Source organism: Podarcis gaigeae (genome assembly GCF_964106915.1).
Source record: "Podarcis gaigeae genome assembly, chromosome: 5".
Taxonomy (NCBI): Eukaryota; Metazoa; Chordata; class Lepidosauria; order Squamata; family Lacertidae; genus Podarcis; species Podarcis gaigeae.
The window spans coordinates 50,383,258-50,407,205 of record NC_139681.1 but is presented as its reverse complement, the minus strand read 5'-3'; the positions used below and the strand labels follow the sequence as shown (position 1 = coordinate 50,407,205).

At 44.0% G+C, this 23,948-nt stretch overlaps 1 long non-coding RNA gene across 1 annotated transcript in view; it reads right to left on the bottom strand.

The window, feature by feature from the left end:
• Positions 1 to 17,329: 17,329 nt before the first annotated feature.
• LOC310845818 overlaps positions 17,330 to 23,948 on the bottom strand; it is a 41,823-nt gene continuing 35,204 nt past the window's right edge. The window contains exon 5 of the long non-coding RNA XR_014564973.1: positions 17,330 to 18,242. This is a non-coding gene — a long non-coding RNA (uncharacterized lncRNA). The remainder of the gene's footprint in view (positions 18,243 to 23,948) is intronic.

Below are 23,948 nucleotides of genomic sequence, written 5' to 3'. Positions count from 1 at the left end.
AGGAGGCAGGATCATAATAGGCTATAATGCGCTCTGGCGGCCAATCATCAGTACCGCTCCAACTTTGGGTACTTCCTCCTGCTATATGAGAAATATCAGCATTCCTTCGTGTTCGCCTGGCCGAACTAGTGGGCATAATCCACATTGGTGGTAATACCCAACCCAAGAAACAAGTCCCACTCCATTTGGAAGGGAGCTTTTTGTATGCCCATTCTCCACATATCCACCACAACCATCGGGTCTGAGGTTTTTGGTACGTGGAGTACAGAAGGCGAAATACCAAAAGAGGTAGAGAGTTCACAGTGCAGTATGTTAGATTGCCTTTTTCTGTCACAGTTATGTTCCACACCACTTTCCATGCGTGAATAAAAGGAGGTGCACAGGGCAAGGTATTCCGAGTTCGATAGGTAGTACCGTGTGCCCAGGTATGACTATTCTTAATATAATCCCAAGTATAGTGACAATGAGAAGAGCCTATCATGGGAGAATCAGCTGCATCTGATGATTTATGTACACAGAATTCCCCTTGTACAGGTATAACTCGTAATGGTTTAGTTGAGTTCCATCCGGGGAAATTCTGTATTTCTGTTTGGTGTGGCATTTCGCTTACCATACCAATGGCATCTAATGGTATCGGTAATAAGGGCATACCTCCCTCTGAATCATCTGGCCCAAGAGAGCAAACAAGGCAATTGGTCCTATTTGCAACATTGGCTACCATCTCAGCTAAGCCTACCCACATATTGTGGTCATGGCTGAATCCATATTTAGCCAATTTGGTCAGATTCAAGGACCCTTCCCCTTCCCAAGGGATCAGGATTAATAATAAAATCATGTTGATGTCTAGTATATGCATTCCTTCCACAAAAGATTACCTTATTGTGATAGCAAATAATTATTAGCCCCAATATAATTCCCCCAGTGACAGAAATGGGGAACCACCAAGACCAAAACATATATCCCGAGGATCCCCAATGAGTAATATCTCTGATAATTGTTCCACAAGGGGGCAGTCAATCAATTGTATTAGAGAATCTTTCCGTTCACAGTTGCTGGTTCAGACGCTCCTCAAGCTTCAGGCGTGCGCAGGTCAGCCAGCTTCCAGGTTGTGGCTGCAGCAGGCCGGTCGTCAAATGTTGCCCGTGACCTAGCCCGTTCCCGGTAGGGCTAGATACAGGGGTTTTTGGAGAGAGTTAGTTTTAAAGGATTAGAGGGGTCACCTTTGCACGTCCAACTGCCTTCGGACTTCTTCAAACGAGAGTGATGAATCCAGGGGGTCACCTCAGCTACCTTCACCGCTGTTGGAGTAGAGAGCAAGACGGTGTAAGGTCCACGCCACTTTGGTGCAAGTGGATCACGTTTCCACTCTTTCACCCATACGCTATCGCCAGCCTGGAACTGATGAATCGGCTCGGCAATGCTGCACGGCGTGCGTTCGAGGGCCCACCTGTTAAGAGAAACAAAAACACGGGAGAGAGATTGCACTTGTCCCTGTGTCACATGATCTCCTATTTGTTTAAGGTCAGCTGGAATATCCTGAACAAAGGAGGGCGGTCTCCCATACAGGAGCTCAAAAGGTGACAACTTAAGTCTTTTTGTGGGTGCACACCGAACACGAAACAGTGTTATGGGTAACACATCTACCCATCCCAATCCCGTTTCCTGGGTTAATTTTGCCAATTGGGTTTTCAGAGTCCGATTCATTCTTTCAGTTTTCCCTGAACTCTGAGGCCTATATGCTGCATGCAGTCTCCATTTTACTTGTAGGACTCGACATACATCTCGTACTACTTGATCAATGAACGCTGGCCCATTATCACTTCCAATGCATCTAGGTAATCCAAACCTTGGGATCAATTCAGTGAGGAGTCTCTTAGTTACCTCTCGTGCCTTTTCAGTTCGGGTGGGAAAAGCTTCAACCCATCCGGTAAGAGTATCTACAAACACAAGGAGATACTTGAATCCCTTAGAAGGGACCAGCTCTGTGAAGTCCACAATTAGGCTTTCCATGGGGACATATCCCACATGCTGAATTCCAGGAGGTTGTACTGGTCCCTGCCTGGGATTGTTTTTAGCACAAAGAACACATTTCTGTGAAATGCAAGTTGCTAATTGTGATAGATTAATAATATACAACTTCCGACTGAGACTCTCTCTGGTTGCAGTACCGCCAAGGTGAGTAGATTCATGATAATTTCTTACAATTGTGCCTGCTAGATGATGAGGTACATAAATCCTATTGTCCGGCAGGATCATCCAACCGTCCTTCATAACCGCTCCTTCCTGTTCAGCCCACTTCCTCTCTTCTGGGGTATAGTGAGGTTTAACTTCTTCTGGAACTACCTCTGGTATGAGGGCTGCTATAAATCCTCCCACAGGCTTTTGGGCTGCCTCTCGGGCTGCTTTGTCAGCAGCATGATTTCCTCTGGTTATTGGATCCCTTCCTCGTCCATGACCTTTGCAGTGCATTACAGCAATCTGTTCTGGAGCCCATACTGCTTCTAACAGGATTTCTACTTCAGGTCCATATTTCAAGGCCTTCCCGTGGGCTCCTATTAGACCTCTTTCTTTCCATAGAGCTCCATGTGCATGCAGGGTTAAGAAGGCATATTTAGAATCAGTATAGATGTTTGCCTTACATCCAGCTGCCAATTGCAGAGCTCTAGTTAAGCCTATAAGTTCAGCTTTTTGTGCTGATGTGCCAGCAGGCAAAGCTTCAGCTTCCACAACTTCCTCATTGGTGACCACAGCATATCCTGCTCGTCTGGCACCTTCATGAAGGTAACTGCTACCATCCGTATAATATACAACATCTGGATTTTTCAATGGTTCATCTTTCAGATCAGGTCTACTGGAATAAACTTCATCCATTACTTGGAGACAATCATGTGATTCCTCATCATCTACCTCTGGTAGGGGCAGCAAAGTCGCTGGATTGAGCATATTCACTACTCGTAGATGAATCCTGGGATTTTCACACAATAGGCCTTGGTATCTAGCCATCCTTGGGTTCGTTAGCCAATAACTACCCTTATATTCCATGAGTGTCAGAACAGCATGAGGTACATTCACATACATCGTCTGGCCGAAGGTAAATTTATCAGCTTCTTTGACAAGGCTTGCAGTGGCCGCTACTGCCCTTAGGCATGGAGGCCATCCTTTTGCTACTGAGTCCAATTGTTTAGACAAATAAGCTACTGGGCGGTTCCAACTTCCTAATCTCTGGGTCAGGACTGCAGCTGCAATCCCATTCTGTTCATGTACATACAGCTGAAAGGGTTTTTCCGAATTAGGCAATCCAAGGGCTGGGGCCTCCATAAGTCGTTGTTTGATAACTAAAAAGGCTTGTTTCTGCTCAGGTCCCCATACGAATGGGTCCTTTTCTGCACCTCGAGTGCTTTCATGTAAGGGCTTGGCCAGACTGCTGAAATCAGGTATCCATAGTCTACAAAACCCTGCTGTTCCCAGGAATCCTCTAAGTTGTTTTCTTGTGGTAGGTTCCTTGATAAGGCAAATAGCTTCTTTCCTCTCTGGTCTCAATGCTCGTTGTTGGTGTGAGATGTCAAAGCCCAAATATTTGACCTTTTCTAAACATAACTGTGCCTTTTTCTGGGAAACTCGGTAGCCAGCTTCCCAGAGCAAGTGGAGCAGTTCCTCTGTCCCTTCTTTACAGGTATTAAAATCCTTTGCCGCTAGTATAAGATCATCTACATATTGCAGAACCACCTTTTCTCCCGGTATTGAGGGGTAACTTGTTAGATCCCTCGCCAAGGCAGTGCCAAATAAAGTTGGGGAATTTTTAAATCCCTGGGGCAATCTTGTCCAGGTTAGCTGGCCTTTTGTTCCTGTCAAAGGGTCTTCCCACTGGAAGGCAAATATAGGTTGGCTCTGTGGTGCCAGCCGGCAACAGAAGAATGCATCTTTCAAGTCCAATACAGTAAAAAATGTTGCTTCTGGTGGGATCAAACTCAACAAGGTATATGGGTTTGGTACATTTGGGTGCAAGGTCTCGATAGCCTGGTTTACGAGCCTCAAGTCCTGCACTGGCCTGTATTCATCTGTCCCAGGTTTTCGAACAGGCAAAAGGGGTGTGTTCCATTCTGATTGGCAAGGCTTAAGCAGACCATATTTTAATAGGCGGTCCAAATGTTTCTGGATGCCCTCTGCTGCTCGCCGGGGTAAGGGATATTGCTTTACAGATACGGGGGTAGCCATAGGTTTTAGGGTTACTACAATTGGAGCTATATTCTTAGCCATTCCTGGTGGGCTATTTTCGGCCCATACTCCTGGTGGCACCTGTAGAGTTCGGAGGAGCTTGTTTAATTCTGTATCCAATGTGGGTTGGACTTGCAGGGCTGACATTAGGCGCCATGATTGTTCCTTAGGTACTGAGAGGGTAATTATTCCTGCTGCTTTTGATGGCAGTTTCATTTCTGGACCTCGAGGAGTGAAGGTGATTTGGGCCTGCAATTTGGACAGCATATCTCTGCCTAAGAGAGGTATTGGACACTCAGGTATATACAAAAACTGATGGGTTAAACGATGTCCCCCAATCTGGCATTCCAAAGGTTGGAGGAAAGACCTCTTAGCTGACTGTCCAGTGGCACTTTTAATGACTACACTTTTGGATGCCTTTTTCTGCAATAGTTCTGGGAGTACTGAGTATTCAGCCCCAGTATCAATCATAAAGTCTATTAAATGGCTCCCTAATTGAATCGTGACCGTGGGCTCCTGGAAGCCTAACTTTATGGAGTCCGGTCGTTCCTAGTCTTGAGTAAAATCCTCTTCTGCCAGTCCAATGAAATTGTCTCTATTCTGTCCTTGTCCTGGTCTCTGATATCTTCCATTTCGGATCATTCCCCGTCCCCGTCCCTGGTTTCTTGGGCCGGAGCCTGGGCCTGGGCCTGGGCCTGGGCCTGGGCGTACTTCTTCCAACCTCAGGGGTTCAGGACACTCCCGCTTCCAATGACCCTCCTTCTTGCAATTTGCACATTGATTCCTTCCCAGTGGTGGATTCCTTCCTCGCCCTCTCCCTCCATTTAAGGGGCGGTGGTCTTGCTTCACTGCTGTGGCTAGCATTACCATCTTTTCCTTCTGCCACTTCTTCTTCTCTTGCTTCTCAGCCTCATCCCTATTCCGATAAACTCGGCGTGCAATGGCCATAATTTGGCTCATCAGCATCCCTTCCCATCCTTCTGATTTCTGAATTTTCTTACGAATATCAGAAGCGCACTGGGCCACAAATGTAGCAGTAATCATTCTGCTGTTTTCAGGGGCTTCAGGGTCAAAAGGAGTCCATATACGATAGGCTTCTTGCAGCCTCTCTAAAAAGTCTCCTGGACTCTCATTTGGTTTCTGTTCTACTTCTGAGACTTTAGACATATTAGTGGGCTTCTGGCATGCCCTGCGGATACCTTGCACAAGTGTCTGGCGGTAGGTGGTAAGTCTGGCCAGATGAATTCCATTGTTTGGATCCCAATTAGGATCTTCCAAGGGAAAGTTATCTTGGAGATGACGGTCAATATTAAAAATATTTCCCACTCTGGCCTGCTCACGCAAATATATCTGTGCCTTTTCAATTATGTCTCTCCTTTCCTCAGTGGTGAAAAGAGTATTTAGGAGCTGGCGACAATCTGTCCAAGTAGGGCTATGAGTATTTACTATTGAAGTCACCAAGTCCATCATAGCCTGAGGTTTTTCTGCAAAAGATGGGGTGTGTGTTTTCCAATTCATCAAATCTGTAGTTGTGAATGGAATATATTGCAGGGTCGAAGTTCGAGGTGGCCGTGGTCCGGGTTGCCCGTTAACCAGCGCAGGCTCCTCAAGTGCATCAAATACTCTTCTAAGAGGGGCTACTACGTGATCTTTCTCTTCGCTTTGCTCTAGGGGCCTCAAATCATAGGGGATGGTATTTGTCCCAAGGCGTTCTTTTAGCAGCTTTATACGCCTGGCTGTATTGCTTGCTGACCGATTAAGGTCTCCCTGTAACTTCTGTAATAATTCTCTAGGACTTGGATGTACAGGGGTTTGGGGTGGGCAATCAGTTGTTCCACTAAAGGAGACTGTAGATGCAGGTCTATTAGGAGTCACAGGTGGAATAACCACTTCTGCTTGGGCTTTATTATAGGACTCCAATGCCTCCTGAAGATATTTATCATAATCTATCAAGGAATCAAGCTCTGTGACTCCACTCCCATTATTCATTCCACTTTCTTGCCTTGGGGTTACAACTGGCGGAGTGTTTGAATTAAGCTCCCTTCGATGTGGAGCATAGGGTGGAGGTGGAAGCACCTCTTCCTCTGGTCCCTCAAAAATGGGTTTGAGTTTATTTGGCAAGATTCCTTTCCTAGCTTCAGCTTTTACAGCCAATAATTTGCATCGTTTGACTTTGCATTCCCTTATCCATGGAGGATTTTTATTTAATGTGCTCAGCCAGGAATCTATATATGGAAATTGTTCTGGGCACCCTCCAGTTTCTTTGGCGATATTAGACCAAAGTTTGCTTACTAAATTTATATCAAAAGTTCCCTGAGATGGCCATTCAGTATTTTGTTTCGGCCATTCTAGTTCACATAACGTTCTCAAGCGCTCTGGCGTCATTTTGACTCCATATGCCCCTGAGAAGGCTTTCTTAAAATTATTTAACATACACTCAAGAGGTGTATTTTCCCCCTTTGAACCCCCAACTCCCATTGTATGGCCCTGTGAAGTATCCACTCAGTCACTCACACACACGCTTTGTGGGTTTCCTTGCCTAGTGAAGTCGCCTTACTAAGAACCGAAGTACTGCCCACTCCACACTCAGGTCAGCTACAGATTGCTCTGTACTTTCTCACACATACAATGCGCTAGATACTTCACCACACTCTACCTCCCAATTTTCCCTTTTCCTCCACCAGACCAACATCTGATGTACCCAACCACCTAGCGTACTCAGTTTCCCCTTACTGAGACGCAGAAGTTTGATCAAGACTTCTCTTCCTCCCAATTAATTGGAGGGCCAAAAATCCCTTTGTGCACTTACCCTTGGTTGGTTCCCTGTTTCCCCCGGTCCGTCGCCGCCAGTGAGCAGGGTATCAGACAGACGAGTCTTCTGCGTTCCCCCTGGAAAAATTTACCAGTGCGCGCTGGGTAAGCAGTGGTCCTCTCTCTTGTACCCTGCCCAGTAGGGCGAAGGGGCTGCGTTCCAGCAGACCACTTATCCGAGTCACGGCACCATAAAATGTAGCACCCTGCTTGTGGTTAACGCTTAGCTGGAATGAAATATTCAACGCAGCAATAGAGAAATTAAAATAATAATTTATTTGTCAGACAAATAAATGAGAGGCTCAGTGGTATATGGTTACCAAGCTCTGGCCTGGCCTCTTGCCATCCTGGCCAGCACTTATATTCCCTTAATCCAGCCCCCTTTGCTCCTCCTGTGGCTGCCTCTGTCCAATCAGCCTGGTTGAAATTCCTATTGGCTGTTTGGTAGAACCAATCACAAAAGATACACCCACAAAAGATACACCCACTTCCTTGCCCTTATAAGGGAGACAAAGAGCTATATATAAATGACAAATAAGTAATAATATATCTTACATGGAATCTTAATTACCAGCTCACCTCTTGCCCTCCTTGCCCTTATTGCCTTCTAAAACAAATGTTTAATCTTACATTTTTATGTTCAACAGATGTCAAGGATCTTGAATTTCACATCAATATTGAAAGATTTCCTTCATTTGAAAGTTTCTAAACAAATGCCTGACAACCTTATATATCAAGAGTGCTTGGATGGCGTCTTCTGTCTAGCAGGGGGGCTAGGCTGGTGGCTGACTTAATTTCAGGATAAATACAACTCTTACAACCATATGAAATAAGAATCTAGCATTCCTTAAATCCTTTGCATAATTACATTTAAGCCAATATATTTAAGCTAATATATTTCATTCACTTATCATAGGTAGCCTTTTAAAAGAATAAAGCCTTTGTAAAGTAAAAAGGAACTCAGTAAAAAACAGCTTTTAAAAAGAAGCCTCTTCAGTTTACACCTCCCCCCTTTCCCCCTCCTTTCCCAGCCAGCTAGATGCTTCTTCTCCAGCCAAGCCAGTTGCCTTTCCCAACATTTAACCTTTTTAACTCTCTCAGTTTAAGAAAAAGAAACAGCTTTTAAAGATTTCTTTAAAATGCTCTCTTTTTCTGCCAGCTAGATGCCTCTCCATTGCTCTTGGCCTTTTTAACCTTGGAAAGAAGATCTGGCTCATTTTACTGGGAGGCACATTGGTATTATTTTACTATTTACCCTTGCCTTTAATTGTGTTTTCTCAGTCTGCAAGGGCAGCATATGTAATTCTCCCTTTTTATGACTTTGAGAATTGTTTTTCTACTATAAATCAATGGGGCCCCCTTGTCTTAGGAGAAAAACCTCTTGCCAAGGTTCTTTCTGCCTGGCATGAAACATTTGAAAATCTAAGCCCATTTAATTTAGGAACCTGATCAAGATATAAGCCAATATAAGTCTTGATTAAAAATGCAGTCTATATTCAAATGCCACACTGGAAGACCTGCTCCCTGCCTTGCTGGACTTTTCCATAAGAATGGGCCTTTTCTGTGGTGGCTCCCCGTTTGTGGAATGCTACCCCAAGAGAGGCTCACCTGGCACATCTGTTGAGTATATTTAGGCAGCAGATGAAAACATTTTTCTGTAACCAGGGCTTGGGCTGATTAACATTCTATGACCTTTGAAATGTGCTTGTGAGAAATTTTATTGGTTTGTTTTTGTTTTATTATGTATTTTGTATTCTCATTTTCTATTTTTATGTTCTGAACCTCCCTGTGATCTTCTGATGTAGAGCTGTATACAAATCTAATTAATAATAATAATGCCCAGAACAATTACTTCCTGTTATTTCATGGTGAGACAGGATCTAGTTTTCTTTCCCTTGATAGCCACTGCTCTTAGGAGAAGCAAGGCTGGTTTTGGAGAGGAAGCATTGCTCATTTTCTTATGCATGTTGCCACTCTCTCCCAGAAGCCTCAAATTGCAAGAGGCGGAGGGAGGGGGGTGTATACTTTTGCTGTTTGTAACCTCCTGATATCTGTCCTAGATAAATCACTACAAATTAACTTTAAAGCTTAGCACTGGGACTGACTAATCTTCGGACAAATAATATTTCTCTAATAATGAATGCAAGCTGAGAATGCATTGTATTGTAAGGAAAGTGACAGGTCTGCCAAACCTCTACAGAACTTGCAAGATTCAGGCTCATGAGAGATTATTGTATACTGTGCTGACTAAGAAAAAGAAAAGACAGAATTGGGTTACTGTGCTGCAGCCATATAAATGTGGATGTAAAAGAACCAAGTGGAACTAAGACAAGCACACCTTTCATGCCACCAGAACCTCCTACTGCTTGAAGTGGTGCTTCTGAGAATATGAAAAGAGCCACTTCTGCTGAAAGCTATTAAGTATGGCTTGTCCATGAACAGATGGGCTCCCTTTTATTATTTGTCTTAGATATTTAAAGCTATTAAGCCTGCAAGCCTATACACAGTGGGGCTTACTCCTGTACTGACTAGTCATGTACAGGATTACAATCTGCATCTTGGATGAATCGGCTCTTGGAATAACATTTTAAAGCTGGTGGTTTTTCAAAGGGTTATATATACTCAGTTGTTAACAACACAGTTCTCATCCTGACATGCCTTCCTTGTTCCTAGAGGAGGCAATTCTAAGGTGAGCCAGGAGGTGAGAACCAGCAGTTCATTTTCCTCATCTTGGACCAAAGTGAAGTTGGAGGAACATGGTTGTGCTCCCCCTTCATTTTCACTGTGTATATTACTTTCATTTTTAAAGTGTGTGTGTGGGGGGAGAATAAGTTCTGGGGCTAGAAATGGTATTGTTTATTCCCTGGTTTTGGAGGGCTAGGTAGTGGAAGGCTGAGAAGGTGATGGGTCCTTCAGATCCATGGCTTCCTCTGGTTCACCCCGAAGTCCATTTTTATCCCTACAGATATCAAAGGTCCATCATCAGTAGGACAAAGGGTTCAGAACTTTCCACAGCATTGGAGAGGTGGAATCCAACATGGGATATCCCTCTCTGAGGCTGGACTTCTTTCTCTGCCCTTGGAGGGGGAGATCTGTTGCTTCCTTTGGGCCTTGGGAAGTCCTCCCACAGATCATAGGATGGAAAGGCCAATGCTACTATCAATCAACCCTCCAGGTACGGATCTATGTTAATATAGATTTATCTACCCCTCAGCCAAAAAAATAGTTTGAGAATCCGTGGTCCTTTAGGATGCTTTCCTAACTTGATACCATGTGGCAAGCATTAAAAATGAAGTTTCCTTGTGGAGACCTACATTCAAATTTCTGATAGGCAATGGATGTCGGAGTTTTATGGTGAAGTTACTTAACCATTTTGGACGGGAAAACTGCCAGGATCATGCCAATATCTAACTCAAACGTTCACCTCAGAGGAGGAGGCTCCTGACTGCTACTGCAGAGCAGCTTCTGACTATTGGAAGCTATAAAGGAATCATCCATGCAATGGATGGTGTGTGGGGAGAGTGGTTATGACAATGTTCTGCAGAAGAAGGCACTACTCCACCACCGTGCTCAAAATTACCTTCTCAGTCATGTAAAAGCCAGCAGATGGTACTTCAAGGTACCTTACAGAGTATTGCCTATGCCCCTGACCAGGTTTCATTTCTCTAGTCTGTTCTCTAGAGCTGCATTCCTACAAGACCACCAGCATCTCTCTTGTTTTAGACCTGAGCCCTTGGCCCACCATCAACTTAGTGCACAGGTAGCCAATGAGGTGCATTCCAGAAGGTGGAGGATTCCAACCCCCATCTACTTCAGCCAGCGTGCCAGTAGTCAGAAATGATGGGAATTTTATTGCCACACATCTGGAGGGCACCACGTTGGCTTACCCCTGGTCCAGTGCTCAGACTTTTGACAAAAATGTTGCCACAAGGTGAGCTTTAGAAAACATATTTGTATAATCATATCAATCTGTAAATCAATCTTGAGTCATTTTTTCATCTAAAACATTGAAAGTAAATGCTGTGGAAAGTCTCCATGTTGTGACTTTTCTGTGTTGACGGTTATTGTATAGTCTCAACTGACAGTATAAAACAAAAGGAGCAAGAGAGTGGCATTATAATCTTCCTCTACACTTATCTGGCCCCATACCAAAGAGAATGTTTCCAGCATGCTTGTGACCAAACTAGAAGCAAAGCTAAATGCATCCATTTCAGTGCTGTTTCTCTATTGACAAATAGAGGGACCCATTTCTTTGTTGTTTATTTTGTTCTGAGTTACCTCTTTGGGCTTCCAGCGTGGTCCTGACAACCTGCTATTTGTTGGGGAATGGAAATTTCCATTGATGCCAAAGGAGCATAGGAGCCAACTCCTAGAAGCCATGGGGTCTTGCCCTCTCAATAAAATATTTGAGGAGCCAGCCCCCCACCCTGCCAGTTGATGGGCATTGCCATTCAAATGGTGTGTGTAAACTGTGTTATGTGACTGACTGTGCAGGTGGGGCTTACCTAGGGCCCCCCAATATTTTATTCAAGATAGCACCCCTGCAATGGAGTGTCCACCCCACCTGCTTATTCCACCTTTCTCTGTCCTCTTGATTCCTATCACCCAGAGCAGCAGAATATTAGAAAGAGTGGGATTAAAGGTAAAGGTAAAGGTACCCCTGCCCGTACGGGCCAGTCTTGACAGACTCTGGGGTTGTGCGCCCATCTCACTTAAGAGGCCAGGGGCCAGCGCTGTCCGGAGACACTTCCGGGTCACGTGGCCAGCGTGACAAAGCTGCATCTGGCGAGCCAGAGCCGCACACGGAAACGCCGTTTACCTTCCCGCTGGTAAGCGGTCCCTATTTATCTACTTGCACCCGGAGGTGCTTTCGAACTGCTAGGTTGGCAGGCGCTGGGACCGAGCAGCGGGAGCGCACCCCGCCGCAGGGATTCGAACCGCCGACCTTTCGATCGGCAAGTCCTAGGCGCTGAGGCTTTAACCCACAGCGCCACCTGCGTCCCAACAAGAGTGGGATTAGTGAACTTTTAAAAGCCCTCACAAGCTGCACTGGCATAAAGTGTCAAACAGAACATATGAACAGAAGGAAGTGTTGCTTTTTCTGTTTTAATCAAGGGGGGGTGGGGGAGAGAGAATAAGCATGTTAAGTGGTAAGCCAGGGAAGAAGAATGCTTATTTACAGTATGGTTTGCCTCATGCCCTCTGCATCTTGGTTACTCTTTCCTGCTCCTCAAATTCTGGCTTGCGAAAAGTGTTCAGCCTTCAGAACAAGAGATGGTGAAAAGGAAGGGGGTGGTCACACAGTGACATTTTGCTAAAGAGCAGAGCAACCTGCTCTGTAATGGTGAGGCCTGTCAGGTTGAAGAATTGAAGGGGAAAATTAGTAAGGCATTAAAATGCTTGATTCTGTCTAGAGATGCTCTCTTAAGTAAGCCATGCAAACTAATGGCTTTGCCTGTTCGAGGAACACAAAGACGATAGTAAAATGGTAACGACGCTAAGAGGAGGGGGTGGGGTGGGTCAAAGGGGTAAAAGTGATGAGAGCAGACGTGTCATGTGGGTGAATAAGAGATGGTCATTAATAGCAGTTCAGGAGACAAAAGGTAACTTCACATAAGATTTAGTGATCTAGGAGGTAGCTGTTTTACAGAAGGCAGTGGTACAAGCACACAGACGGCAGGGGGAATGGAGCTGCAGAGAAGAGGAAGAAGTAGAAAAGAAATATTTTCTGTCTGTAGGCAGTGGTTATTCTTTTTTACAAGGCAACACCTTACTCCCTGCCACAGTAAAAGCTTGCAGAGATATAGGAAAGGAAAGATACAAGTTCAAAGACAGAATACTTTGTCTGGTAGAGACAGCTGTTTGTTTGTTTGTTTGTTTAGAGATGCTGCTTCCCTCAAGTGGTTATGTGAAAACCCTGCTTCCAAGCAAACAACGGGAAAAGAGAAAGGGGAGGGATTTATGATGGAAGGAAAATCTCTTATCTGTGTGTAGATGAGAGTGTGGTTAAATGGAGAAACTCCACAAAAAATATATTTCCAAGCCTTGAGGAACAGAGCAACTAGAAGAGGGGAAAAAAATAAGAGCTTCAGTTCATAGATCAGGTTTTGCCCATAGAACAGGCATAGGCAAATGCGACCCTCCAGATGTTTTGGGACTACAACTCCCATCACCCCTTATTAGCTAGGGATGATGGGAGTCGTAGTCCCAAAACATCTGGAAGGCCGAGTTTGCCTATGCCTGCCATAGAAGCTGCTAATAAACTACAGCTACCAACTCTGCAATGGTAACAATTATGAGAAAAGCACAGCTAAGAAACCCAGTCGCTTATTACTGATGCAGAGAACTGACAGATGGGGGTGGGAGTGTTATGATGCTGGAGTAGAATTACTACCTTTGGTCAGGCAAAATACAGGACAGGTCAGGGGGGAGGTTGGGGCACACACTCTCTCATAACAACAAATCCTCGCCCACTTTGTGGAGGGGAGTTCATCGCATTCTGCCTCTTGCCTCCCTCACCACCCTGGCCCTGCTCTTTCCCTCGAATCACATAGGTGGGCAGGGGCCAGGAGTAGATGGCCAGCTCCCACAGTCACAGCTCCAGCTTCTTGACAATGCTGGTGGCAGAAGAGGCTCAAGCGCAGAGGAGGAAGGAGGAGGAGAGGGCAGGTTGGGGCGGCAGAGGAGGCCAAGTGGTGGCAGACCTGCACCATGGTAGACTGGCAGCGGCAGCTGAGGAGGAGCACTAGCGAGAGGAAAGGAAGGAGGGTGCAAGGGAGGGAGAGGAGGTCACACCTTCTCTCTTCTCTTTGTTGTCACTCATACTGGGCCAGGCTCCTTGTCAGCTGCACAAACAGTGACACAGCCACCATTTGGGCTGGCTGCCTCCTTCTCACACCCAACGGTGTCAAGGAAGGGAAGCGCTGCTCCTGGGGTTGGGGTGTATAATACAGTAGTGGCAACAACAGTGACAGGGAGTAAGGGAGGTGGGTGGGTGGGCAATGCCAACCAATGAACTGCACCCACGCTCTGCACTGCCCATGCAAACTCTCTCTCTCTCTCTCTCTCTCTCTCTCTCTCTCTCTCTCTCTCTCTCCTCCCTCCCCACTGGACATATCCTATGCCTGCACAGTTTTAAGGAGGAGGAGAACAAAGATGAGCTTGAACATGGGGGAAAAGGTGTTCCTTTTGAAATCCAAATGGGACAGGGAAAACTTTTGTCCAAAAAAAGGGACAATCCCATTTTTCTAGGACAGGTAGCAAACCTATGCTGGAATACCAGCCAAATGTTAGCACCCAGCATACCAGCATACCAAGGCATTTCCTGGGGCCTACACTGGCAAGTCCCACCAGGATTAATGTCAGAGTGGATGCTTTCCTTAGGGCCCTCAGCAGTGCTGCTGGAGCTGTCAGTCTCCCCCTTCTTCCTTTCGTGGGCTGGTGGCTGCAGTGCTATAATGTACTATGAGCCTATAACAGTTCTGTCACAACCACTGGGGAAGCCAGTAAATGATTGAACACAAGAAGAAAGGCTAGAACATTATAGAACCATAGTTGTCAGGTAATCCCACAACTGAATGTGACCAACACAAGAGGGTAATGGTTGCAGGGACCCTGGGACCCTGGTCAGTGTTGAGACCCACATGAGACAGCTGTCCCACCTCCTGCCAAATCTGGAGCTGGGCCTACTCAAGTTCTTAAAAAATACTGTTTGCTATTGTGCCACTACAATTTAGTAACTGGGGTGTAATGAAGGAAGATAAGAGCCTTCTTTGGTCCTCTGTGCTGTATGATTTATTTACAGAGAACCCTAGAGGAAAGCAAAAGGAACAAAGGCTGCAATCCTCTGCCTGCTTGTGTGGGAGAAAGTCCTATTGACCTCTTGTGCTCCAGGTTGACCCAGGAGCCTATCCTCAGAGGCTCACCTTCTTTCACTCTGATTGGGTCTAATCAGCACAAAGGGTGAGGAAACTCCTCAGTGGCTTAAAAGCCCCCTTTTGGGCTGATTGAGCAGTTCTAAGATTCTGGAGACTTGGACCCTGCTGCAAAAATAGTAACAAGTCTTCAACCCTGCTAAACCTGGACTGCTAAACCTCTGCATGTGTGAGAGATCCACACTGCAGTCCCTCCCTAGGTCATTGTCAGATCTGGAAACGGGGGTTATGGTGTGACAAAGAGGGGGGAAAACATGAGCTGCTTTCATGCCCCAATATTTCTCACAAAACCACAATGATATGGGAAAATGCTTTGGTGCAGCACTGCAGTGTAAGAACCATTAGAGTAGCAGAGTCATCTGTTCAGTGTTTTGCTGAATTTTCTTCTACCACTGGTGGCATCTTCCACATCAGTGATGCAATAGCTCATGGTATGTATGGCTTTTTGATCATGTTTCCTGCTGCTTCTGTGTTTTAAAATGCCAGGCAAAAGCTGACATTTCCTTGAACTATAATCCTCTTGCTCTATAGTTAACGTAATGACATTAGTAGGACACCTATGGCATAAGTGCTTTGAGAAATGAAATTTAAGGCACCTGTTAAGAATTTTAGACTGAACACTACCTGGTATATGTCAAGATAGCATTGCTAAATGGTAATTAAGAGCACCCTCTAATGAGATCCCCAAAGAAAACCTCTCACAATATTCACACCAGCTGCTTTGAGACAGAAAAAGAAGTTATAGTACTTTTAATTAAACAACCCCTCAACTGTAACAAAGGCATGGTCACATGGAGACATCAAATAGCTAAACTGCAGGATAACAGACATTTTTAATGGTTGGAACAGTATGTAATTCTTGATTAGCAAACATATTGGGTCAAAGTAGAGAGGGCAATACCCCAACTCAAGAGTTTACCAGAATATCCATTTCCCAATTTTGGCATAGTCCCATCAACCCAAGCCTTGGCCGAGAAGACCCATTGCATTCCTTGGCAAATTGCATTCACATGCATTTTTTCCAAAGTTTTTTATTTTTTATTTCTTGCAACATTGTTATTTTTTCTTATTTTTCTTATTTTCAGTGCTTTTTTCTTAAAAAATGTTTAGGGGTACTCTCATTTTGACTCAAGAAAATCACCATTTTGTAGTTCAAATTTATAGTTCAAATTGGGAAAAATAAATACAGTAAATGGACAAAAGTACAAAGATTCACAAAAATGTTTAGGGGTATGCATTCCCCTTCATCCCCCCAGAAAAAGCACTGCTTATTTCTTACATTCTTGCATAACTTTGACAGTACTCACAATTCTTACTGAGCTGGCACATTAAATGAATTTGAAATGAACTCCAAATGGAAAACATGGCTGTGATTATTTCAGATTATTTTGGTTCAGATTAGACTAGATCACCGGAGCATGTTTTTATCATAGATTGCAAAGAGATTCCATATAGCAAAAAAAAAAAGTCTTTTGAGGATCCAAGCTCTTCCTCTATGTGGATTGCTTCTGTGTGAACCTTTTGCATGAATCACATGAAGGCCTGGTTTGTGTGGACTTTTTTAATTTGTGGGTTAGAGGATTCAGTTCATACTGGAGGCTATGCATGGAAGACGACTTGTGTCATTCCTCCCCCATGATATTTTAATATAACACTGTTGGGATTTTTGCCTATGTGCTATCTGATGCAGCTTCCCACAGAAGCAATTAAGGAGTTAGCCGAAGAGATATGGGACCTTGGATACAACTCTGCTATTGGTCGAGGTCACCCACGTAGGCATGATGACTCATGACCTTCCTGTGGTTGGCTGGCTGGTTGGTCAGTAGTTGTTCTGAGAGTTAGGTGGAGTTTGTTCAGAGAGAGTTAAGATCCATGTCTGCATCCTGTATATAGTAACTTGTGAATGTGTGGTAAATAATAAACCTATAAGTAACCAAGTTACTAGTAGCAGCGTCTTGTTCCTGCCTCATCCTGCCAACTTGCAACTGACTGCTTCTGGACAGTCTGCGTATGCTCTGCAATACTCAACCGGTTATGGTTGAGATCCTTCAACAAACACTTTGCTGAATATATGGATCAGGGTTCTATTTGTGTTTATTACTCATATTCTCATGGCCATAAGTTGTCATGCTTTCCTTAAACTAGCGATAGTTAAGATAATCCTGGGATCATACCCTTCAGCAAAGGGAAAATAGGGACATCCCATTACATAATGATTATTTTACTATTTATATCCCACACATCTTACTGGGTTGCCCCAGCCATTCTGGGCAGCTTCCAACATATAAAAAATCATAATAAAACATTTTTTAAAAAAATCTCTATACAGGATTGCCTTCAGATGGGTTGGGGATCATGTAACTATAAACCCTCCAACATTTCTCCAAGTAAAATAGGGACATTCTAAGGAAAAGTGGGACATTGCAGAATCAAATCAGAAACTGGGACAGCTTCACTAAAATCAGGGATGTCCCTGGAAAATAGGGACACTTTGGGGGGTCTGTGGGATGCACGTTGACTGAGATATTGGGAATTTGCATTGCTACATTTCCCAAAGGCATCATGGGAGACAAGAATGTATATATTTAGGGCAGATCCTTCCAGCCTTTGACAAATAACTTAACATGCAGCAACCAATCCGCGATTGAGAATGAAGAGAACAGAGAACTAAATTTAAGAATAAAATTAATTTTGAGGTGGAAAATGCTAAGGCCTGCAGTTTCCCATATTTTTGTAGTACAGTAAGTTTGTTCTCTTATTAAATATGTATAAGTAGGTTATAGCTAAAGATGCAATGGAAGACTTTCGATTTTCTTTATGTTGCCATCAGGGAATTGCTAATGGGAAAAGAAGATTTCTGAAGGCAATTATGATAGATTTTAGCTTCCATGCACCACAGGTGGATGAACCTGGAGAAAACTAGCAATTTCCTGAGTAGAGTTGTGGAGAGAAGAGGTAGATGCATGTGAGCCTTGAGCAGTATCCCTAGGCCTTTGTGATTCTGCAAATATTTTGTATCAAGTGCTGTTTTGCCTCATCACACATTTCTTAGGGTTAGCCTTACACAATTCCACTCTCTCAGAAGTGGTGCCTGATAAAACTAGTTGTCCCTGAGAAAAGAGGGTTTATACCTGATATGCACTGGGCTAATTTCAATAACTGTTTCCTTACACCTGTTGAAAAGGCTCCTCCTATCTGAGAAAGTGGTGGGTAGGTTCTGCCCTCCCCCATTTCCCCTTGTGGCCTTGGGAAAGTCACTATTTCTTAGGTTCAGTTCCCTACCTGTGTAAAAAAAACATAAAAGTAGTCTCCTCATGAGCCAGATGTGAAGATTAACCATAAAGATTAAAAGCACTCTGCAAATTTCAATGGAAATAAAAATGACAAATGACAGACTAGTAACTCTAAGTGCTGGCAAGAAGAGCCAGTTGCTTGGCCAGGTTGAACTTCTTAGGATGACTTCATCTCTCCTTCAGAAATGGATTCTTTTCAGTAACAAAAAAAGAAAAAGGGAAAGGGAATCATTTGGAGACTGATAGAAACTATTAAGCAACACCACTGCAAAGGGGAAAGCAGTTATCTAATACAAGGAAGGGGGACCTGTGGCACTTCAGGTGTTGTTGGACACCCATCATGTCTGGTATAAAAACATAAGAAGAACCCAGCTGGTTCACACCAAAGACCCATCCAGTCCAGCTTCCAGTTGTCCAATGGCCAACCAGATGCCTATGGAAAGCCCATGAGAAGGACATGGGTGCAACAGTGCTCCCCACTTGTGACTTCCAGCAACTGGTTTTCAGCATAGAGGTAGGGGTGTTTGTGTGTGTGTGTGTGTACTAGTCTGCTGTACAAAGGCATAAATTCTCATTCATTGCTCCACTCACTTTTGCGTCTGGGCTCACCTACCACTGGCACATACCCCACCCACCACCCCAAATATTGCCTCTATGGGATAATAATCAGCCAAAGTTCTCTCTCTCTCTCTCTCTCTCTCTCTCTCTCTCTCTCTCTCTCTCCATCCTGCCTAAGTACATGGAGTAATCCTAATCTCATATTTCCATTTTACAAAGATGGCGGTACAAAGTGGCATTCTAGAAAGATCTGAGCTACCATTCATCTTCCTGGTACGTATCCTACATGCTGTTTTCAGAGGATCCACAATTCTGCTTCAGACACCATGGTAAATCTGGACAGGACAGGGCAACAATAGCCCAGCGTTGCTTTCAATCTACTCTTCTAATGCACATTTGCTTGTTTTGTGGTCTTGGAAGCACTGGGGGCGGCATACATTGACTAGGCTGTCAAATTGCAATGATGGGGTGCCTTTACAAACACAGATGACCTGACACTCAAAATGTCTTTGAATTAAAAGCCAGGGAAGGATTAAAAGCCAATGCTGATGGCATTTGCTGTGTTTGAAGGAAGATTTTGAAAGTGCATATTTTCCCTGTGAAGCTTATGAGTGGCAGTCAGCCAAAGTCAGTAGCACTGCCATTATATTAAAGTCTATATATCCATCGCTGGCCTGTGTTAAATGTACCATCTAGTCACCTGCTGCATTCTGTCTGATGTTCTGTATGGCTTGTCAGTATTAATTGCAAGGTTCCTGGGTCAGGGATCACCCATCCTGCATACTGTCAATACATACTGCAGCCAGCACAAAGTGCTAAATCCAAAGATGACAGCTGGCAGAAAACATGAGCAAATTAAAAAGCTGCTTTGCCAGTCCTGCAAGTTCCAAAGAAAAGGAGCAGCCCCCTTAACAAGGGTCAGCACTAGCTGTTCTTCTGTTGTTTTTGCCTCTCAAAACACCAGGGCTTGGCGGGTTTATTCTTTGCTATTTCCTTTGCTCTGCAACAAGCTGGGGTATGGGTGGGTGGGTGAGCAAAGAAGCACAGTGATGAACAGGTTCCCTGTGGGTGAAGTGGAAGGAAATGAATCATTTGGCATTTTCTTCTGATCATATTAGCACATTTAATTGAGCCATTGGAATCCAAAGTGTGTCTAGAAAAATTGGTCAACCAACCCAGACATCGGAAAAAGACAGATGGAAAATGGGTAGCCTGATAGCATCACAAACTGTGTCTGCTTGAAACTACCTTTACTGTGTTAGCTGAACCTACAAATAATGATATGACATGATTTCATTCCCCCCTTTCCCCAATACTATGTGCCACTGTACCTGTATCTTTCAGAAACAGAGCTTTTGGAGACAGTGTTAGCAAAACATAACTTTGAGATTATGTTGTTTGCAGATGACACAGCTTTGACTCTGCCGTCTGAGGAAGCTCTACAGAGACTCACCAACCATTTTGCACAAGCCTGCAGGGAGTTCAGCCTTACCATCAGCTTGACAAAAACCAACATCCTGGGTCAGAATGTCATCAGTACTCCACACACCAGCATTAGTGATCACATGCTTGAGGTGGTAGATAATTTTATTCTGCTTGGGCTGCACCATAACCAGCAACCTTTCCATCAGTGCTGAGCTGGACAAGTGTATTGTCAAGGCAGCTACATCAATAGCTCACTTCTTCAAAAAGATATAGGAGAATGTGGTGCTAATGACCAATACCAAGATGAAGGTCTACCAGACTTGCATGTTGAGCATGCTGTTTTATGGAAGAAAGTCATGGATAACTAATACCTGCCAGGAGCAACATCTCAATGCTTTCCATATGTATTGCATCAGGAAGATCTTGGGCATCACGTGGCAGGACAAAGTCTCAAACAAAGATGTGCTCTCGCAAGTCCACATTCCCAGCATGCTTGTACTTCTCTCTCAGCAACATCTACACTGACTTGGTCATGTACACAGAATGGAAGATAGAAGGATCACCAAGGAAGTGCTCTCTGGCTGCAGTCATCAAGCCATTTGGCAAACCAACTTTGTATTACAAAGAGGTCAGCAAATGTGATTATGAAAGCTGGAAATGTGGAAATCCCTTGCAGACAACCACAGCATCTGGAGGAAATCAGTCAGCAGTGACCAGAGGAGGAATGATCACTGGGATGAGCACAGAAAGAAGAAACATCATAGAACACCTGCATCAGCACAACTGGATGCCTTCATCTGCCCCTCATGCAACAAAATATGTCTCTCCTGTATTGCTCTCTACAGCGACAGAAGCTGTAACTCTCCAATGGTTTGATTTCACCCCCAAAGGTTCACTCCTCCATTGTTTCCCAAGACAGATGGATGCCAACAATGTTGTGATCTGAATGTTCTGAGGGTCACATCAAATGAATTTATTTAGCATTTCTTCTCACATGTTACACTGAACACTAACTCTACACATCTACAAATGTGTATAAAAGAATGTACACTTACTGATTGGTACAGCCCAGCTATTGAATACAGGTACAAAAGTCTGTATACCTATTGAATGTTACATGTGAAAAACTGCACATGTGCACAGCTCAACTATTTGTGTGTGCTTATTGAAGTGTGTCGGAACACCTCTTATAAGACAAATGCTTCAGCAAAAACAGAATAGAAAACCAAAATGGAAAAGCATAAGGCAAAAAGGCTCATACAAGGATGTTTAGTACAATTCAACATGAGAACTGAGTGGACTTTGTTCGGCACACAATAATGATACTGGTCAAACATATTGGGCCAAGAGTTTCATCATTCTGAACCACAGAGAGAGCCTGTAGAGCTTATTTTGGTAACTGCCATTTTGTTTTCCTCAGAATGCCTCAGTGTGCTCCAGGTTTGCTTCCACAAGACGTAAGTATCAGGCAGTGGCCTCCTAAAAAACTTTGCTAGTCGTGACACAAATGATGTAGTTTAACACTAGACTGCAAACTACATCATTTGTGTTGGTCATGCCATCTTTCCAAGGCCTTGATATCTTTCTTAGTAAGTAGACGTCTTCAGTTCTTTTCTGGATCTGCATAGTAGAGCACATTTACAGGCTTCTGTAGTTTGCAGAGCAATATATCATGAACGCTGAATAGTTTTTCTCACCACTACCCTACATATCAATACTCCTGTTCATACTGCATAAAGCACTGAGTCAGTTGGAGAAGGTATTCTGTGCAATTCTCTTTGAAATTAATACAAAAGGTGCCAGGTCCCATTTGCATGCCATTCTCATTCAGTTCAATGAGATTTGTGCAGGAAAAATTCCCAGTAGGTCTTATCCCAAATCACCAGGGAGACCTCTTCATTTAATAGCCATGTTCTTAGTGCCTCCCTCAGAAGGACAAGAGAGACAAGCCAGCAGGAGTTGTCTTATTAAGCATTATTGCCAAAGGGAATTCTTCATAGTATAAGCAAACAAGATGTATTCACCAATCTGCAATAGCCCATAGTGCCAGGGTTACTGCAATGGCACAAAGCCATGTCACATTTATCCAGTATGCTCCAGTGAACCTTGCTCTTGGCCATCATGCTGATTCCAATTTCCTAAATGGATGAAGGCTCCAAGAGGCTCCATTTCAACTACTTGGGCTGCCTTTTCAGTCTCATAACAGTAAGTGTAGAGATAGATGCCAGGACCACTGAGATTTGCATATTTAAACCTCCCCTCTTGAAAGCTTCTGTGACCTTGAAAGGAAAACACCAGCTACACAAGTTGTCTTGCTCAGTCAAGGAAGCTCCATCATGAAGCTTTTGATCTGCGAAAAAAGTCAACCTCTAGGGGCAGGAAACTTCAGAGTCTTTTCTATTTTTTTCCATGCTGTGCTGACCCTTATTCTGAGATACCTGTCTGGGGTGGCCAAAGACTTTTTTTGGATGAGGTGGGAAATACAGATGGTGCTGGAGAAAAAGTTTAATACATAAGCAAGAGTAGAGACATCAGTCTATGTTGTGGAAGACCTAACACAGGAACGAGGAACCTAAGGCCCTCCAGATTTTGCTAGATTACAACTTCCATTGTCCCTGACCACTGGCCGTGTTGGTTGGAGCTGATGGGCACTGGAGTCCAGCAACATCTGAAAGGCCACAGCTTCCCCACTCCTGATTTACAGAAACAACAAGCTTAGTGACAGGCCTGGCAATGCAATCTGTTCAGTCTATCCAAAATATCAGCTTTAATGGATGTGGAAAATATGAGGGTCAAACAGGCTGGATATCCACATGCTGCAGAACCTGTGGTAGAATGGACTGTACCACTTCAGACAGCAGGTGAGGGAATCACAGCTTCTCTGTTTAAAAATAATTGATGCAAGTAGAAAACAAGCAGAGCAAGAAGAAAGCTCACCTAAAACTTTTCTTTCAGAAGTTTTTCCTCCCTACCTGTAGCAAGTGGAGCATTTGAGTCTGAAAAGTAAGGGCAGAGCTGGCCAACCCATGAGGCCGGTGAGGTGGCTGCCTCAGTCAGCACACCCAAAGGGCAGCACACCCATTTTGCCACCCAGCTTTGCTGCTGGACGGGGGGGACGGGACATTTCCCCCTGCCACCTGGCACTGTAGCAGGGCTTTGAATTGGCTTTTCCAGAAGGAAAGAGCCAATGAAAATCCCCACTGGTGGGTGGGTGAGGGAGATTCAGAAAGTATGCTCTTCCCACCCAGCAAGGGAGAGGCCTTACAGAGTTTGTGCTGCCCTCACAGGGGTGGCAGCAGGGCATTTCGCCTCAGGTGCCAAAATGCCTCATGCTGCCCCTTAGGATTGTACCCATCATACGTGTGTAGCTACTGCCTGAAAGTCCTTTGCCATTTGTTGGTTTTTTTTAAAGATATTTATTAAAGATTTTCTTGATACAATAGAAAAAACAAACAAAATAACATATAATTTTACAATAACCATATTTTCTTCACTTCTTTGGACTTCCTCGCATCTCTCGTTCCTGCGTTCCAAGTTTTTCGAGCTTTACCCAGCAATTTATCACCTTGTTTCAATTCTTATATTATAATTTTCCAATATTGTGTCTCTAGTTTTAGATAATTTTAGCCAAACCTTAAAAGTTTAATTTTAGCATAATATTTATCCAAAATTTATCTTTTCTTATATTTTCATTTATCTTCATATTCCTTTT